The sequence below is a fragment of the Nyctereutes procyonoides genome, unplaced genomic scaffold (assembly GCF_905146905.1).
Source record: "Nyctereutes procyonoides isolate TBG_1078 unplaced genomic scaffold, NYPRO_anot_genome, whole genome shotgun sequence".
Classification (NCBI taxonomy): domain Eukaryota; kingdom Metazoa; phylum Chordata; class Mammalia; order Carnivora; family Canidae; genus Nyctereutes; species Nyctereutes procyonoides.
This window is the reverse complement of record NW_026575125.1, coordinates 44,247,865-44,264,530: the sequence shown is the minus strand read 5'-3', so window position 1 is coordinate 44,264,530 and position 16,666 is coordinate 44,247,865. Positions and strand designations below refer to the sequence as shown.

General features: G+C 41.3%; 1 pseudogene; it reads left to right on the top strand.

The window, feature by feature from the left end:
* The first annotated feature begins 275 nt into the window (after positions 1–275).
* Positions 276–13,298, top strand: LOC129517916 (centromere protein V-like protein 3; annotated as a pseudogene).
* Positions 13,299–16,666: the final 3,368 nt, after the last annotated feature.

The following is a 16,666-nucleotide window of genomic DNA, read 5'->3' as shown; positions in this document are numbered from 1 at the left end:
TTGGGAGAAGAATGGAATGTACCATAACTCAGTATCTAGAGTAAGTATATATTCTAGTAAGGACAAAATGCTGCTCCTCTCATGATGTAAGGAGTCCAATATAATCAACCTGCCACCAGGTAGCTGACTGATCCCCTGGGGAATGTTCCCATATTGGGGGCTCAGTATTGACCTCTGCTGCTGGAAAACTGGGCACTCAGAAGTGGCTCTAGCCAGGTAATGGTGAATAGAAGTCCATGTTGCTAAGCCAAGGCATAACCTCTATCCCTGACACGATGGCCACTTGGTTCATGAATCCAGCGAGCAATGACAGAGATGACAGGGTGGCTGGTGAAAAAAGCTAACTGGTATTCACAAAATATGTCATTCTCTCCATCTGATTATTAAAGTTTTTATTTCCTGAAGTTACCCTCAAGAAAACATTAACATGAGACACAAATTTTTTTTTGCATTTTTACCCATTCAGAAATGTTAATTCACATGGCTGTGCCCCAGATTTCCTTGTCAACAATTTTCCATGTTCCTTCTACATCCCTGACCGTCCAGCCAAAATTTTGGCCACAGCCTAGGAAGTGACCATTTCTCCTTCCAAGCAAAATGGACAAACAGGCACATTGCTTAAAGTTCTGCCCACTTGAGGTTCTTCATAAAATTAAAAAATAGAACTACTACATCATCCAGCAATTCCATTCCTGGGTATATAACCAAAGAAATGAAAAGAAAATATCAAAGAGATATATGCACTCTCATGTTTTTTGCAGCATTATTCACTCACAGTAGCCAAGAGATGAAAACAACCTAAATGTCCATCAAAGGAACTCCTGCTGTTTGCAACAATATGAATAGACCCTGAGGACATTATGCTAAGGGAAATAAATCTGGCACAGAAAAACAAATATTGTATGATATCACTTATATGTGGACTCTAAAAGGGACAAACTTGTAAAAACAGAGAGTAATATGGTGGCAACCAGGGGCTGGGTGTGGGAGAATATGAGAGATATTGTTTAAGGGTACAAACATACAACTGGTATTTAAAGAAGTCCTGGAGATCAAGAGCAAAGTATAGTCACTATAGACAAAACAGTATTATAATCATCAAACTTGCTAAGAGACTAGATCTTAATTATTCCCACCACAAAAAAAAGCACAATAGAGGTGCTTACTATCCTTATAATGGCAATCATATTACAATATATAAACACATGCTGACCACTTAAAATTTATACACTGTTATATATCAAACATATTTTTTTAAAATGTAACAACTTAAAACAAACAAAAAGACTTTCAGCAAGTAATAGGATTACCTGAAGTGGGTAAAGAGCATCTACCAAAAACCTATTTCCAACATAACACTTAATAATGAAAGACTGAATGCTTTTCCCCTAAAATTGGGAAGGGGGCAAAGATTCATGTCCTTACCATTTTTACTCAGCATAATACTGGAATTCTAGCCAGTGCAATAAGGCAAGATGAGGAAAAAAATTTAAAAATTAGATGGAAAAATAAAACTGCCTCTATTTATGGATGACATGATTGTCTATATATAAAATTCCAAGGAATCTACCAAAAAGTCCTAGCGTCTAGTGCAAAAGAAAAGTCCTATCATTTAGTGTGAGTTCAGCCATGTCACAGGTTAGATCAATACATTAAAATATATCCCAATTCTATATACTAGCAATGAATATGTGGAAATCAACTTTAAAAATGCAATTCCATTTACAAATACTTTATTTATTTATTTTTAATTTTTTTAAGTAGGATCCTCACCCAGTGTGGAACCCAATGCAAGGCTTGAACTCATGACTCTAAGATCAAGACCTGATCTGAAATCAAGACCCTGACACTTAACTGACTAAGCCACCCAGGTGCTCCAATTTTCAATTACTTTAAAGAAAATTTATTATTTAGTGCTATGGATTGAATTGTGGAGCCCCTCCCCCCTGAAATTCATGTTGAAGCCCTAATCCCTAATGTGATTTTATTTGGAGATAAGCCTTTTTTTTTTTTAGAAGTAACTAAGGTTAAATGATGTCATAAATGTAGAGTCCTAATCCAATAGGATTGGTGGCCTTAAAAGAAGAGGAAGATCTTCCTCTTTTTCTCCCTCCACATGCGTGCAATGAGAAAATGCCATGTGTGAATCTTTGAAGAGAGCTCTTACTAGAACTCAACCATGCTAGCACTCTGATCTCAGATCTGCCTGTGTCTCTCATGATAAACAAATAAAATCTTTAAAAAAATAAAATAAAATTTAAATTCAATTAGCCAACATGTAGCAAATCATTAAACTCTTTATCTTAAATAAAATATTATGGTCACACAGACACTTGTACACAAGTGTCCATAATAGATTTATTTGTCACAGCTAAGAATTGGAAACATCCCAGATGTCCTTCAATAGGTAAATGTTTTTATTTGTTTATTTTTTTTAAAGATTTTATTTATTTATTCATGAGAGACACACACAGAGAGAGGCAGAGACACAGGCAGAGGGAGAAGCAGGCTCCATGCAGGGAGCCTGATGTGGGACTTGATCCCGGGACTCCAGGATCACCCCCTGGGCCAAAGGCAGACACTAAACCGCTGAGCCACCCAGGGATCCCCAAAAGGTAAATGTTTAAACAAATTGTACTATATACACATCATGAAATACTACTTAGGAATAAAAAATTAATATTGATATGCCAAACAACTTGGATGATACAGAGTATTATGCTGAGTGAATAAAAGCCCATCTTAAACAGCTGCATACTGTTTGATTTCATTTATATAAAATTTTAGAAATGAAAAAATATTAGAAATGTTGAACAGATTTGTGGTACTAGGGGTTAGTGGCTGCAATGATGGAACATGAATTTATGTATGTGATCTAGTTGCATAGAACTTATTCTGTGCCAGTCTCAGCCTATATTGTGGCTGGACTGGTCCTTGTGGTTCTTATCATGATTGCAAGATGCACTCGGCAACAACCATCAGGAAACTTTGAAAATAAAGGTTTATTACTTATACGTTGTGAAAATTACATAGGACACCTGAGGGTCACAACAAGATCATGGGGAGGCAGGGGGTTGTAAGTAAGAGCCTAGGGTTCTGTTTTTACTGGGATGTGGGGGGGGGCTTGGGTTTTGAGGACTCACTCATTATTGATGAATTTAAAACAAAATAGCAGGAATTTAAAGCGTGAAAAGAGAAAAAACAAAAGGCCCAAATGATCTCTAAAACAAAGAAGTCTGGAGTGGAGTGGGGGCAGCCTGGCTCTTTATCTAGACTTGTGGCTGGTACTGTGTGTATTCAAGATACCCATCTTGAAGTGGATGCCCCTTTGAAGTAGATGCCTTGGTGATCAAAGCTTAAGTCAAGGCACTTGCCAAGAGTCAGAGTTTACACTGCAGAACTAAATATACACACAAATGAATACACATAAAACTTGGGAAATTTGAATAATATTGGTGAATTTTATCAATAAAAATATCCTAGCTGTCATACTACAGTTTTGCAAAGTACTACCATTGAGGGAAGCTGGGTAAAGGGTACAAGGAATCTCTCCATATTATATATTACAATTGTATGCATATCTACATGATCTCAATGAGAAGTTCAACAACAATAAGTCTGTTGTAATATGCCTAAGCATTGTTCTAAATACCATGTTCCACTAAAAGGAACCAGAGCTCTTTGTAGAAATGTGTGATTCCAGGGCTGGGAGGTAAAAATCTAAGAGCTTGGGGCATTTGTTTGTTCTAGAAAACAAGGAAGCAGTCAAAGAAAAACGGAGAAATGCAAAAGCACACAGGATCCAGTTTGAAAAGGCACATATAGGCCAAAGTTGGAATATTTTGAACTTAAAAATATTAGTTCATTGTAAGTTATTGAATTCACAATTACTATTATTCCTACTCTTTACTCTGCAAACTGATAATTAAAGGTAAAGAATTAAATATATATCCTGCCTTTAAGGGAGAAACAGTAGTCCATCCACACTTCACGAAAGAAAGTTCATATTTATGGATGAAAGTCAGCTAAAAAAAAGTAGAAGGAAATTTAGCATTAGAAAACCACCATTTTGTAATCAAACAATTGAAATCATGGTTCAATCAAAGGTTATCAATGGATTCTTAAACTATTAGGCAAAAATTGGAAAGGAACAAGATATTCACAGTGTCAAAATAACACCTCTCAGATTACTTGCTTATTGCAAAAGGAAAACTACCTCCACAATGGAGAAATCTGGCAATTACTATTTTAATGAAGACATAGCATTTACTATTATTACTACTGGAATAACTTGACATCATGAACCTCTGATGTGATGTATACTTCATTATACAACATCTGCCAAAACAACATACTTGCCAAAATGTGTAACTTGAATCTAATCAAGCTTTTAGACCTGACTTTTAGCTGTATAGGGAAAATATTGGGTTAGAAGAGCAATCTAAAGGACACTACAAGGAAAGAATCAGGCAAAATCAGCATCGACTGGCCTGGTTGGTTATTATTATTTTCTTAACGTCAAGTTTTTATTTAAATTCCAGTTAGTTAACATAGAGTGTCAGGAGTAGAATTTAGTGATTCATCACTTACATAAACACCCAGTGCTCATCACAAATGCCCTCCTTAATACCTATCAACTTTCAATGCCTCCCCCTACACCTCCTCTCATGTAACTTTCAGTTTGTTTTCTATAGTTAAGAGTCTGTTTTCTGGTCTGCCTTTCTTTGTTTCCCCCCTATGTTCATCTATTTTGTTTCTTAAATTACACATATTAGGCAAATCATATGGTATTTATCTTTCTCTGACTTATTTAACTTAGCATAATACTCTCTAGCGTCTTCCACATTGTTGCATATGGTAAGATTTCGTTCTTTTTATGGCTGAGTAATATTGCATTGTGTATATATACATCTTCTTAATCCGTTCATCAGTTGATTTGGGCTCTTTCCATAATTTGGCTATTGTTGATAATGCTGCTATAAAGGGAGTGCATGCATCTCTTCAAATCAGTATTTTTGTATCTTTTACAAAAGTAAAAGTACTAGTACTAATACTAGTACTATACCTAGTAGTGTAATTGCTGAGGCATAGGGTAGTTCTATTTTTAACTTTTGGAGGAAACTCCATACTGTTTTTCAGAGTGGCTGCACCAGTTTGCATTCTCACCAACAGTGCTAGAGACTTCCCCTTTCTCCTCATCCTCTCTAACATCTGTTGTTTCCTATGTTGTTCATTTTAGCCATTCTGACTGATATGAGGTGATATCTCAATGTATTTCTGATTTGTATTTTCTTGATGATGAGTGATTTTAAGTATTTTTCATGTGCCTGTTAGTCATCTGAATGTCTTCTCTGGAAAAATGTCTCTTCACATCTTCTACTCATTTTCTTTTTTAAAAAGATTTATTTATTTTAGAGAGAGAGAACATGAGTGGGCTGAGGAAGGGGCAAAAGGGGAAGGAAACAACAGGACTTCACACAGAGCTCGATCCAGGACCCTGAGATCATGACCCTAGCCAAAATCAATAGTCTGACGCTTAACCAACTGAGCCACACAGGCGCCCCATATTCTGTCCATTTCTTAACTGGAGTATTTGTATTTTTGGGTATTGAGTTTGATAAGTTCTTTATATATTTGGATACTAACCCTTTATCAGATATGTCATTTGCAAATATCTTCTCCCATTCTGAAGTTTGCCTTTACTTTTTGTTAATTGTTTCCTTCACTGTGCAGAAGCTTTTTATCGTGATGAAGCCCTAATAATTCACTTTTGCTTTTGTTTCCCTTGCCTCTGGAGATATGTCTCATAAGAAGCTGCTATGGCAGCAATCACAGAGACTAAAAGTAAATAACCAAATTTAATGTGTAAATTTTAATTAGAGCCTGGGTTCAAGGGGAAAATCTTTTTATAAAACACATTTAGGAAACAATTTAGGAAATTTAAATATATACTTGGAGTAGATGAAATTGGAAAATTATATTGATTTGTAGATGTGACAATGATACTGTAGCTATACAAGAAATTATGCCTTGTTAACCTTAAAAATAAAGCCGCCAGTTATTTTACACAGCAAAAATGGGTTTATGTAGGAATAGCAGAGAAATGCAATCCAGGACAAGCAAGCTATGGCAAAACTATAGGCAAGTCCAACAAACAAAGGAGAGGAACATTATTTTATAAGGAAGAAGAAGGAAGTTGGGAGAGGTTGTTTTGAACAACAGTCCATTGGAGAAGGAGAAAAGAGTTCAGGGTGATGATCATCTCTTATTGGCTGAGTTGCAAGGGTAGTGGATTTCTTGTAGGAGATGCAATGCCCCAGCATTGTCCCTGAAAACAGGCCTATAATCGATCATTCTTTCCTGTTGGAATTCTTCCTGTAATTTCCCTACCAGCCTCCCCTTCTAGCATACCTGGTCCACTTTAGTGATATTTTCCTTAATTTATAATCACAGCCTTTATTCCTAGGACACAAGTGCTGAAACATTGAGAGATTAAGTGGCATTAATGTGTGTATGTTACTTAAAAATATTTTTCCAAAGTACTTCACATATGCATGCATATATATAACAAAATGTTAAGAATCATTGAATATATGGGTGGATCTCTGCTTGCAGTCAGTATGTGTAGATGTCACTACTTAACTCAGGAAGCACTTTTTGGAAGATTCCTCACTGTTTTCCCAGGTAGTGATTACACTGCAGGAAGGAGGATCCATGCTCATTTTGTGGTCTCTCCTCCCGCCATGCCCAATGATCATATCAGTTTCCAAAGAACAAAGTTCAACTTCATATTTATGCTTCTCAGTGCTGTTAAAATTTCTCCGTATAGATGGACAAATTAATGTATTGTTTCTTCTTTTACCTCTTATTCTTAGAAGACAAATTTGCACAAATAATCTTCGTGTCCTATAGTGAAGTTAGAATCCAGTTTCTCTTTGGGTCTACTGGTGTGTTGTAACATAGTATTGCGGGTCATCCTTTTTTTTTTTAGCCCCAACTATACTACAATTACTCACAGTATACATATTTTGTGTTTGCTTCAGTTTGTCTTTTCCACACCAGATGAACGGTGCTTATTTTAAACTGTTCTGTCTGCTGCTGCATGCATGTTAGATAAAAGGTCTGCAGCATTTTCAGTGTTCCAATATTTTAAGGGTAGGCTTCTGACTTGAATGAACGATAGAAAATGATATTTAGGAGGGAGGGGCAAGATGGCGGAAGAGTAGGGTCCCCAAATCACCTGTCCCCACCAAATTACCTAGATAACCTTCAAATCATCCTGAAAATCTATGAATTCGGCCTGAGATTTAAAGAGAGACCAGCTGGAACGCTACAGTGAGAAGAGTTCGCGCTTCTATCAAGGTAGGAAGACGGGGAAAAAGAAATAAAGACACAAAAGGCCTCCAAGGGGGAGGAGCCCCGCGAGGAGCTGGGCTGAGGCCGGGGCGAGTGTCCCCAGGACAGGAGAGCCCCGTCCCGGAGAAGCAGGAGCTGCACCAACCTTCCCGGGCGGAAAGGGGCTCGCAGGGAGTTAGAGCAGGACCCCAGGAGGGCGGGATGCCCTCGGGCTCCCTGGGACACTAACAGACACCTGCGCCCCGGGAGAGTGCGCCGAGCTCCCTAAGGGCTGCAGCGCGCACGGCGGGACCCGGAGGGGGCTGCACGACCGGGAGCAGCTCGGCGGCGGCGGCGGCTCTGGCAGAGGAAGAGGCTCCGTGCAAATCCAACAGCGCAGGCCCCGGAGCACAGGGCGCCGGGACACAGCCCAGGATCCGGCCTCCCCCCGGGACAGGCAGAGGCCGGGAGGGCCGAGGACAGCAAGGACGCTCCTGCCCCGAGCTGAGCAGATCAGGGGCCCCGCCGCGGAGCCTCCAGGCCCTGCAGACAGAGAGCCCTGTAGTTACGGTGGGGGCTGAATCCAGGTTTCCAGAGCTGCCATAGGCACTGTGGCTGTTCCTCCCGGGGCCTCACGGGGTAAACAACCCCCACTGAGCCCTGCAGCAGGCAGGGGGCAGAGCAGCTCCCCCGAGAGCTAACACCTGAAAATCAGCACAACAGGCCCCTCCTCCAGAAGACCAGCTAGACGGACCAGTTCCAGAGGAAGTCAAGGGACTTAAAGTCTACAGAATCAGAAGATACTCCCCCGTGTTTTTTGTTTTTTTTTTCTTTTTTTCTTTTCTTTTTGATTTCTGATTGCTTCCCCCACCCCCTTTTTTTTCACCTTTCTTTCTTCTTCTTTCTCTTTTTCTTCTCTTTTTTCCTTTTTTTTCTTCTTTTTCTTTTTTCTTTTTCTGTTTTCCTTCCTTCTCTCTCTTTTTCTCCTTTTCCCAATACAACTTGTTTTTGGCCACTCTGCACTGAGCAAAATGACTAGAAGGAAAACCTCACCTCAAAAGAAAGAATCAGAAACAGTCCTCTCTCCCACAGAGTTACAAAATCTGGATTACAATTCAATGTCAGAAAGCCAATTCAGAAGCACTTATACAGCTACTGGTGGCTCTAGAAAAAAGCATTAAGGACTCAAGAGACTTCATGACTGCAGAATTTAGATCCATTCAGGCAGAAATTAAAAATCAATTGAATGAGATGCAATCCAAACTAGAAGTCCTAATGACGAGGGTTAACGAGGTGGAAGAACGAGTGAGTGACATAGAAGACAAGTTAATGGCAAAGAGGGAAACTGAGGAAAAAAGAGACAATCAATTAAGGGACCATGAAGACAGATTAAGGGAAATAAATGACAGCCTAAGGAAGAAAAACCTACGTTTAATTGGGGTTCCCAAGGGCGCCGAAAGGGACAGAGGATTTGTATTTGAACAAATCCTAGCTGAAAACTTTCCCAATCTGGGAAGGGAAACAGGCATTCAGATCCCGGAAATAGAGAGATCCCCCCCTAAAATCAATAAAATCCGTTCAACACCTCGACATCTAATAGTGAAGCTTGCATATTGCAAAGATAAAGAGAAGATCCTTAAAGCAGCAAGAGACAAGAAGTCCCTGACTTTCATGGGGAGGAATATTAGGGTAACAGCAGACCTCTCCACAGAGACGTGGCAGGCCAGAAAGGGCTGGCAGGATATATTCAGGGTCCTAAATGAGAAGAACATGCAACCAAGAATACTTTATCCAGCAAGGCTCTCATTCAAAATGGAAGGAGAGATAAAGAGCTTCCAAGACAGGCAGGAACTGAAAGAATATGTGACCTCCAAACCAGCTCTGCAAGAAATTTTAAGGGGGACTCTTAAAACTCCCCTTTAAGAAGAAGTTCAGTGGAACAATCCACAAAAACAAGGACTAAATAGATATCATGATGACACTAAACTCATATCTGTCAATAGTAACTCTGAACGTGAACGGGCTCAATGACCCCATCAAAAGGCGCAGGGTTTCAGACTGGATAAAAAAGCAGGACCCATCTATTTGCTGTCTACAAGAGACTCATTTTAGACAGAAGGACACCTACAACCTGAGAATAAAAGGTTGGAGAACCATTTACCATTCAAATGGTTCTCAAAAGAAAGCAGGGGTAGCCATCCTTATATCAGATAAACTAAAATTTACCCCGAAGACTGTAGTGAGAGATGAAGAGGGACACTATCTCATACTTAAAGGATCTATCCAACAAGAGGACTTAACAATCCTCAATATATATGCCCTGAATGTGGGAGCTGCCAAATACTTAAACCAATTATTAACCAAAGTCAAGAAATACTTAGATAATAATACACTTATACTTGGTGACTTCAATCTAGCTCTTTCTACCCTCGATAGGTCTTCTAAGCATAACATCTCCAAAGAAACGAGAGCTTTAAATGATACACTGGACCAGATAGATTTCACAGATATCTACAGAACTTTACATCCAAACTCAACTGAATACACATTCTTCTCAAGTGCACATGAAACTTTCTCCAGAATAGACCACATACTGGGTCACAAATCGGGTCTGAACCGATACCAAAAGATTGGGATCGTCCCCTGCATATTCTCAGACCATAACGCCTTGAATTAGAACTAAATCGGGATCCCTGGGTGGCGCAGCGGTTTGGCGCTTTCCTCGACATTTTAAAAGCCATCTTCAAAAAGCCCACAGCAAATATCATTCTCAATGGGGAAGCACTGGGAGCCTTTCCCCTAAGATCAGGAACAAGACAGGGATGTCCACTCTCACCACTGCTATTCAACATAGTACTGGAAGTCCTAGCCTCAGCAATCAGACAACAAAAAGACATTAAAGGCATTCAAATTGGCAAAGAAGAAGTCAAACTCTCCCTGTTCGCCGATGACATGATACTCTACATAGAAAACCCAAAAGCCTCCACCCCAAGATTGCTAGAACTCATACAGCAATTTGGTAGCGTGGCAGGATACAAAATCAATGCCCAGAAATCAATGGCATTTCTATACACTAACAATGAGGCTGAAGAAAGATAAATTAAGGAGTCAATCCCATTTACAATTGCACCCAAAAGCATAAGATACCTAGGAATAAACCTAACCAAAGAGGTAAAGGATCTATATCCTAAAAACTATAGAACACTTCTGAAAGAAATTGAGGAAGACACAAAGAGATGGAAAAATATTCCATGCTCATGGATTGGCAGAATTAATATTATGAAAATGTCAATGTTACCCAGGGCAATTTACACGTTTAATGCAATCCCTATCAAAATACCATGGACTTTCTTCAGAGAGTTAGAACAAATTATTTTAAGATTTGTGTGGAATCAGAAAAGACCCCGAATAGCCAGGGGAATTTTAAAAAAGAAAACCATATCTGGGGGCATCACAATGCCAGATTTCAGGTTGTACGACAAATCTGTGGTCATCAAGACAATGTGGTACTGGCACAAAAACAGACACATAGATCAATGGAACAGAATAGAGAACGCAGAAGTGGACCCTGAACTTTATGGTCAACTAATATTCGATAAAGGAGGAAAGACTATCCACTGGAAGAAAGACAGTCTCTTCAATAAATGGTGCTGGGAAAATTGGACATCCACATGCAGAAGAATGAAACTAGACCACTCTCTTGCACCATACACAAAGATAAACTCAAAATGGATGAAATATCCAAATGTGAGACAAGATTCCATCAAAATCCTAGAGGAGAACACAGGCAACACCCTTTTTGAACTTTCCTACAGTAACTTCTTGCAAGATACTTCCACGAAAGCAAAAGAAACAAAAGCAAAAATGAACTATTGGGACTTCATCAAGATAAGAAGCTTTTGCACAGCAAAGGATACAGTCCACAAAACTAAAAGACAACCTACAGAATGGGAGAAGATATTTGCAAATAACATATCAGATAAAGGGCTAGTTTCCAAGATCTATAAAGAACTTCTTAAACTCAACAGCAAAGAAACAAACAATCCAATCATGAAATGGGCAAAGGACATGAAGAGAAATCTCACAGAGGAAGACATAGACATGGGCAACATGCACATGAGAAAATGCTCTGCATCACTTGCCATCAGGGAAATAGAAATCAAAACCACAATGAGATACCACCTCACCCCAGTGAGAATGGGGAAAATTAACAAGGCAGGAAACAACAAATGTTGGAGAGGATGCGGAGAAAAGTGAACCCTCTTACACTGTTGGTGGGAATGTGAACTGGTGGAGCCACTCTGGAAAACTGTGTGGAGGTTCCTCAAAGAGTTAAAAATAGACCTGTCCTACGACCCAGCAATTGCACTGTTGGGGATTTACCCCAAAGATTCAGATGCAATGAAACGCCGGGACACCTGCACCCCGATGTTTCTAGCAGCAATGTCCACAGTAGCCAAACTGTGGAAGGAGCCTCGGTGTCCATCGAAAGATGAATGGATAAAGAAGATGTGGTTTATGTATACAATGGAATATTACTCAGCCATTAGAAACGACAAATACCCACCATTTGCTTCAACGTGGATGGAACTGGAGGGTATTATGCTGAGTGAAGTAAGTCAATTGGAGAAGGACAAACAGTGTATGTTCTCATTCATTTGGGGAATATAAATAATAGTGAAAGGGAATATAAGGGAAGGGAGAAGAAATGTGTGGGAAATATCAGAAAGGGAGACAGAACATAAAGACTCCTAACTCTGGGACACGAACTAGGGGTGGTGGAAGGGGAGGCGGGCGGGGGGTGGGGGTGAATGGGTGACGGGCACTGAGGGGGACATTTAACGGGATGAGCACTGGGTGTTATTCTGTATGTTGGTAAATTGAACACCAATAAAAATTAATTTATGAAATTTAAAGAAAATGATATTTAGGAGAAGGCGCAGCTGATAGGCTTAGCCAGAATTTCAGGGCAGCAAAGGCTGTTTTGATAGGGTCAAAGTAAGGGTCTCTACATCACATTCAACACGTGGCCAATCAGGCTGATGCGACGGGGCTGCTGTGGAACTTACTAGGAAACCAGAGGCGGTGGGCAAGCGCTTGGAAGGCGGCAGGTGCCACGGGCAGAGTGAGCAACCGCACCAACACCCAGCCGCGGGGGCAAAAGCGGCCCGGGGATCCCGCTGCTGCCTGCGCAGCCATCCTGGTCATGGGCGCGCGGCGGCTCCCTTTCCAGGTCCGCGTGGGGAGCCATGCGGCGGGAAGGAGGACGGTTGCGGCCAGGCGGGATCTGTCAAGATCAAGGCGGAAGCGCTGGTGGCGGCGGACCCGGGAGGCAGGCTCCAAGGGCCCGCTGCCATCCCGATCCCTGAAGCCACTGGCGTCCGCTGTGTCCCCCAGTGAGCTGGACCTGGGCGCGCAGCGGTAGCGCCGGGAGACGTTCAGGAAGCGGCGGGGCCTCAGCGGCGAGGGCGCAGCCAAGTTCCTGCTGGACACCTTCGAGTACCCCGGCCTGGTGTATCACACCGGCGGCTGCCACTGCGGCGCGGTCGGCTTCGCGGTCTGGGCGCCCGCAGACCTGCGCATGGTGGATTGCAGGTGCAGGCTGTGCAGGAAGAAGCAGCATCGACACTTCCTCGTCCCGGCCTCACGCTTCACTCTGCTGCTGGGCGCCTAGAGCATCGTCACGTATCGGTCCCACACGCACCCGGCGCTGCACAGCTTCTGCAGCAGGTGCGGCGTGCAGAGTTTCCACGCATCTGTCTCTGACCCCGGCATTTACGGCGTCGCCCCGCACTGCCTGGCTGCCGGCACCGTACGCAGTTGTGGTTATCGAGGAGGTCGACGGTGGCGACTGGGGGGAGGAGGCCACGAAGGAGCCCAAGGCCATCCAGAACGCGTCCCCTGAGTGAGCCCCCGCCTCTCCTCCCGAAGAGGATCAGTGGCTTAGTCCGCGGCACCCCTGAAACATGCCCCGTGCCCCTCGGAGGGAGCCACCTCAGTGCTTGTGGAGGATCCTGTAGGAAAGAGACCGGTTTCTGGACTTGTGAACCCGTGACGTCGCTCCAGGCTCCCACCCCTTCCCTTTCAGTGTTTTTCAACGGACTTGCTTATAATAAAAAAAAAAAACTGAGCGCACATATGGCTGTGAACAGGCATAATATTTCCAATCCAATAAGCAAGTAGCGTCTCTACTTTTTCAAGTCGCCTAGTGTAACACTCACTTGTATGATGTATTCGTCATATAGTTCTCACAGATCATCTTCAGATTATTCCTATGTACTGTACCGTTACGGTGCTACTGTGAATGAGATTGTTTTAAATGGTCGCATCTGGTACGCTGGACCTCTCACTATATCCAGACACTTGCGAACACTTACGGATGTTTTCTATTGAATATCTGTGTGTGCGTGTATTTTAGGTAAGCACTCACGTTTTCACTACTTAGAGACATAGGTGTTATTTTTAGCCACATTGCTTATTTAATGTATTTTTATATAATATGTTTAAGGCTTATTATTGTGACGTACCTCATTGCGCTTATGTTTTCAAATGTTGCCATTTTGCTTCGTTTTGTTTTAGAAACTGCCTGTGGGTGGGGGGATGCGGAGACAAGAATGAGAAAGAATGTGCACTGTATGTACACCCTTTTTGATGTTTTGAAATTCCTATCTTGAACATGTGTTAAGTATTCAGATAAAGTGTTCAAAATAAATACTTAGTAAATAGAAAAGTATGTATTTCTATGTTGTACATTTCGAATCAGCATTAATTTATATGTGATTTCTTTATATATGAAATTTTATTTAACAATAGGTGTCTTTACCTATCAAATTATATGTATCATTTAATAGCTTCATAGAATTCTAAAATGTGGATCTTCCATAACTTATTTAACCAACCTCTTCTAAAGGATAATTACCTTTTCCCCCAGCTTTTCACTGTAATTATAATATTTTGAAGGAGTAAAGTACAAATAAATATTCTCAGTGTTCTCTCACTTGGACGAAAGGGCCTGGAGTTCTTTCCATCTCTTTTTCTTGCTGTTTGTTTCTCTCCTGTACATATATTTCATTAGATGTGCATATAATATACATCAAATTTTTTAACTTGACATATCAACAAATTAAAAATGAACTGAATAGGTATGTGATTCCATGTGTACTGCAAATAACACGACAGCCATCACACAGAGAAGTTATCGTCCTTCAGTCCTTACCTCTCATTTTCCATCATTCCTCCTCCCCACCATCCCAGACTAGAGGAAGGGAATTTATGCCTTGGTTTCCCTAACATGACCCTCTACTCGTCAAGCTTCCTCCTTTGCTATTTGGAATAGTTTGGCCCAGCCCTTTACCATCCACAGGTTGAGTTGAGGTATAAAAGGGAGAGTGGGAGAGATAACATGAACGTGCACTTAATGCCCCTAGGAGATTCAGTTATCTTAGGTGGTCAGAAAATAACCAAATTGCAACTTGAGTTATACCCATATGACATTCCATTGCATGGATGGGATCCAGAGAGAAGGAAAAAAATGGCTCAAGCCTTCGTGCTTCTACCATGTCAGTGTCTCTATACAAATAAATGTGTGGGTGTATAATTTCCTTTTTCTAAGAGTGGCTTTTCTTTCAAAGTGAATATTGACTTTTCTGTTTCTCTGTGCCACATGCAAATCATTCATGAGTTTATTTTGTTAAAGACTCACATTCAAGAGTTTCAGAGAGCATTGCTTTTTGTTTGCTTTTGTTTGTTTGTTTTTACAGGTTTTATTTTTTTGAGAGAGAGCATGAGAGCACAAGCAGGGAGAGCTGCAGAGGAAGAGGGAGAAGCAAGTTCCCCACTGAGCAGGGAGCTCCACTTGGAGACCCTGATCCCAGGACCCTAGGATTATGACCTGAGCCCAAGTCAGAGCTTAACCAACCCAAGTGCCCCCACATAGAGCGTTGTTAACATGCATACCATTAATAGGTCCTAGGCTGCTTTCCATGAAAAGGGATGGGAGTGCTAAAATCTGAGGATGGACAAGCTGTTGGGAAAGGGGATGATCTCCCAGATACCCAAGGACAGAGATTTGAGGAGAAAGAGAAGCAGCAAGCAGCCCAGAACCAATGAGGAATGCTGGGGAAAGGACAGAGGTGTTTAAGGGAGTCTTTGGGGGGTTTTTGACACAGGTTGTATGTCCATGTTTTTTTTTCTCCTACCTCCAAAGAAGGCCTTAATGTTGCTTTATGCATTAGCTTTTTTTCTGTTGCACACACACAAAAAATACACTTTAAAACTATATAGTAAATGTTTTTCCATGCACCATTAAAATCATCATGGATACTGATCATAGTCTGTGTGCCATGCTTTAGGCATCTCTTATTTCAAAGAAAGTGCAAGGGCTTGGCATGTGGGTTGGGACTGAAATGTCAACTCTTCTACCTACCGCTGTGTAGTTTATAAAATCTGTAAAATCCTACACTTTATTTCATTGTGAGGACTAAATGAAGTCATACATATAATGTCCTGGCACAATGACTGACTCACAGCAAGAATTTGCTGTGGTTATTGCTTTTATTAGACCAGGACATTGATAAAAAAAAAAGACCAGGACATTGATAAACAGAACCAATGGTCATAACTGTACTCAGCTCTAAGATTAAGACATGTCCATGTGCATTCTCTCATGTGCCATTTTTTTTTCATGTGCCATTTCTGGAGCCTCTTAAAATGAGAGTCAGAGCAGTTCAGTAATAGGGTAAAAAAAAAGGAGTTGTGAGCCACAAGTATGCAGGATGCTAAATGCTCTATCCCCTTTTGATGGATTCGTCAAATATCCAGTTTCCTCTCTGTCCTTAATAGCATATGTCCTTGCAGACATGTTCCTGTTCTCATTCATCCAAACTGTTAACAGGATAATCATCCTAGATGGAACCTCATCCTACCTCACCTCATACCCTATTCTCTCTCCAGCTTTACCCCCATTTTATCCCTACTGGGTGTCCAGCACTGCTCTCCATGCTAGGATAGAACAAAGAACAAAATATAGTGCCTAGGCCACTATCATTTCTGTTTGGTGGATAAGACAGACAACCATGATCTTACAACAGAGTGTGGCTAGGACAAGAACAGGGTGCCAGGGAAACACAGAAAAAAAAAAGTCCCTGGGATCCCTGGGTGGCGCAGCGGTTTAGTGCCTGCCTTTGGCCCAGGGCGCGATCCTGGAGACCCGGGATCGAGTCCCACGTCGGGCTCCCGGTGCATGGAGCCTGCTTCTCCCTCTGCCTGTGTCTCTGCCTCTCTCTCTCTCACTGTGTGCCTATCATAAATAAATAAAACAAAAAAAATTAAA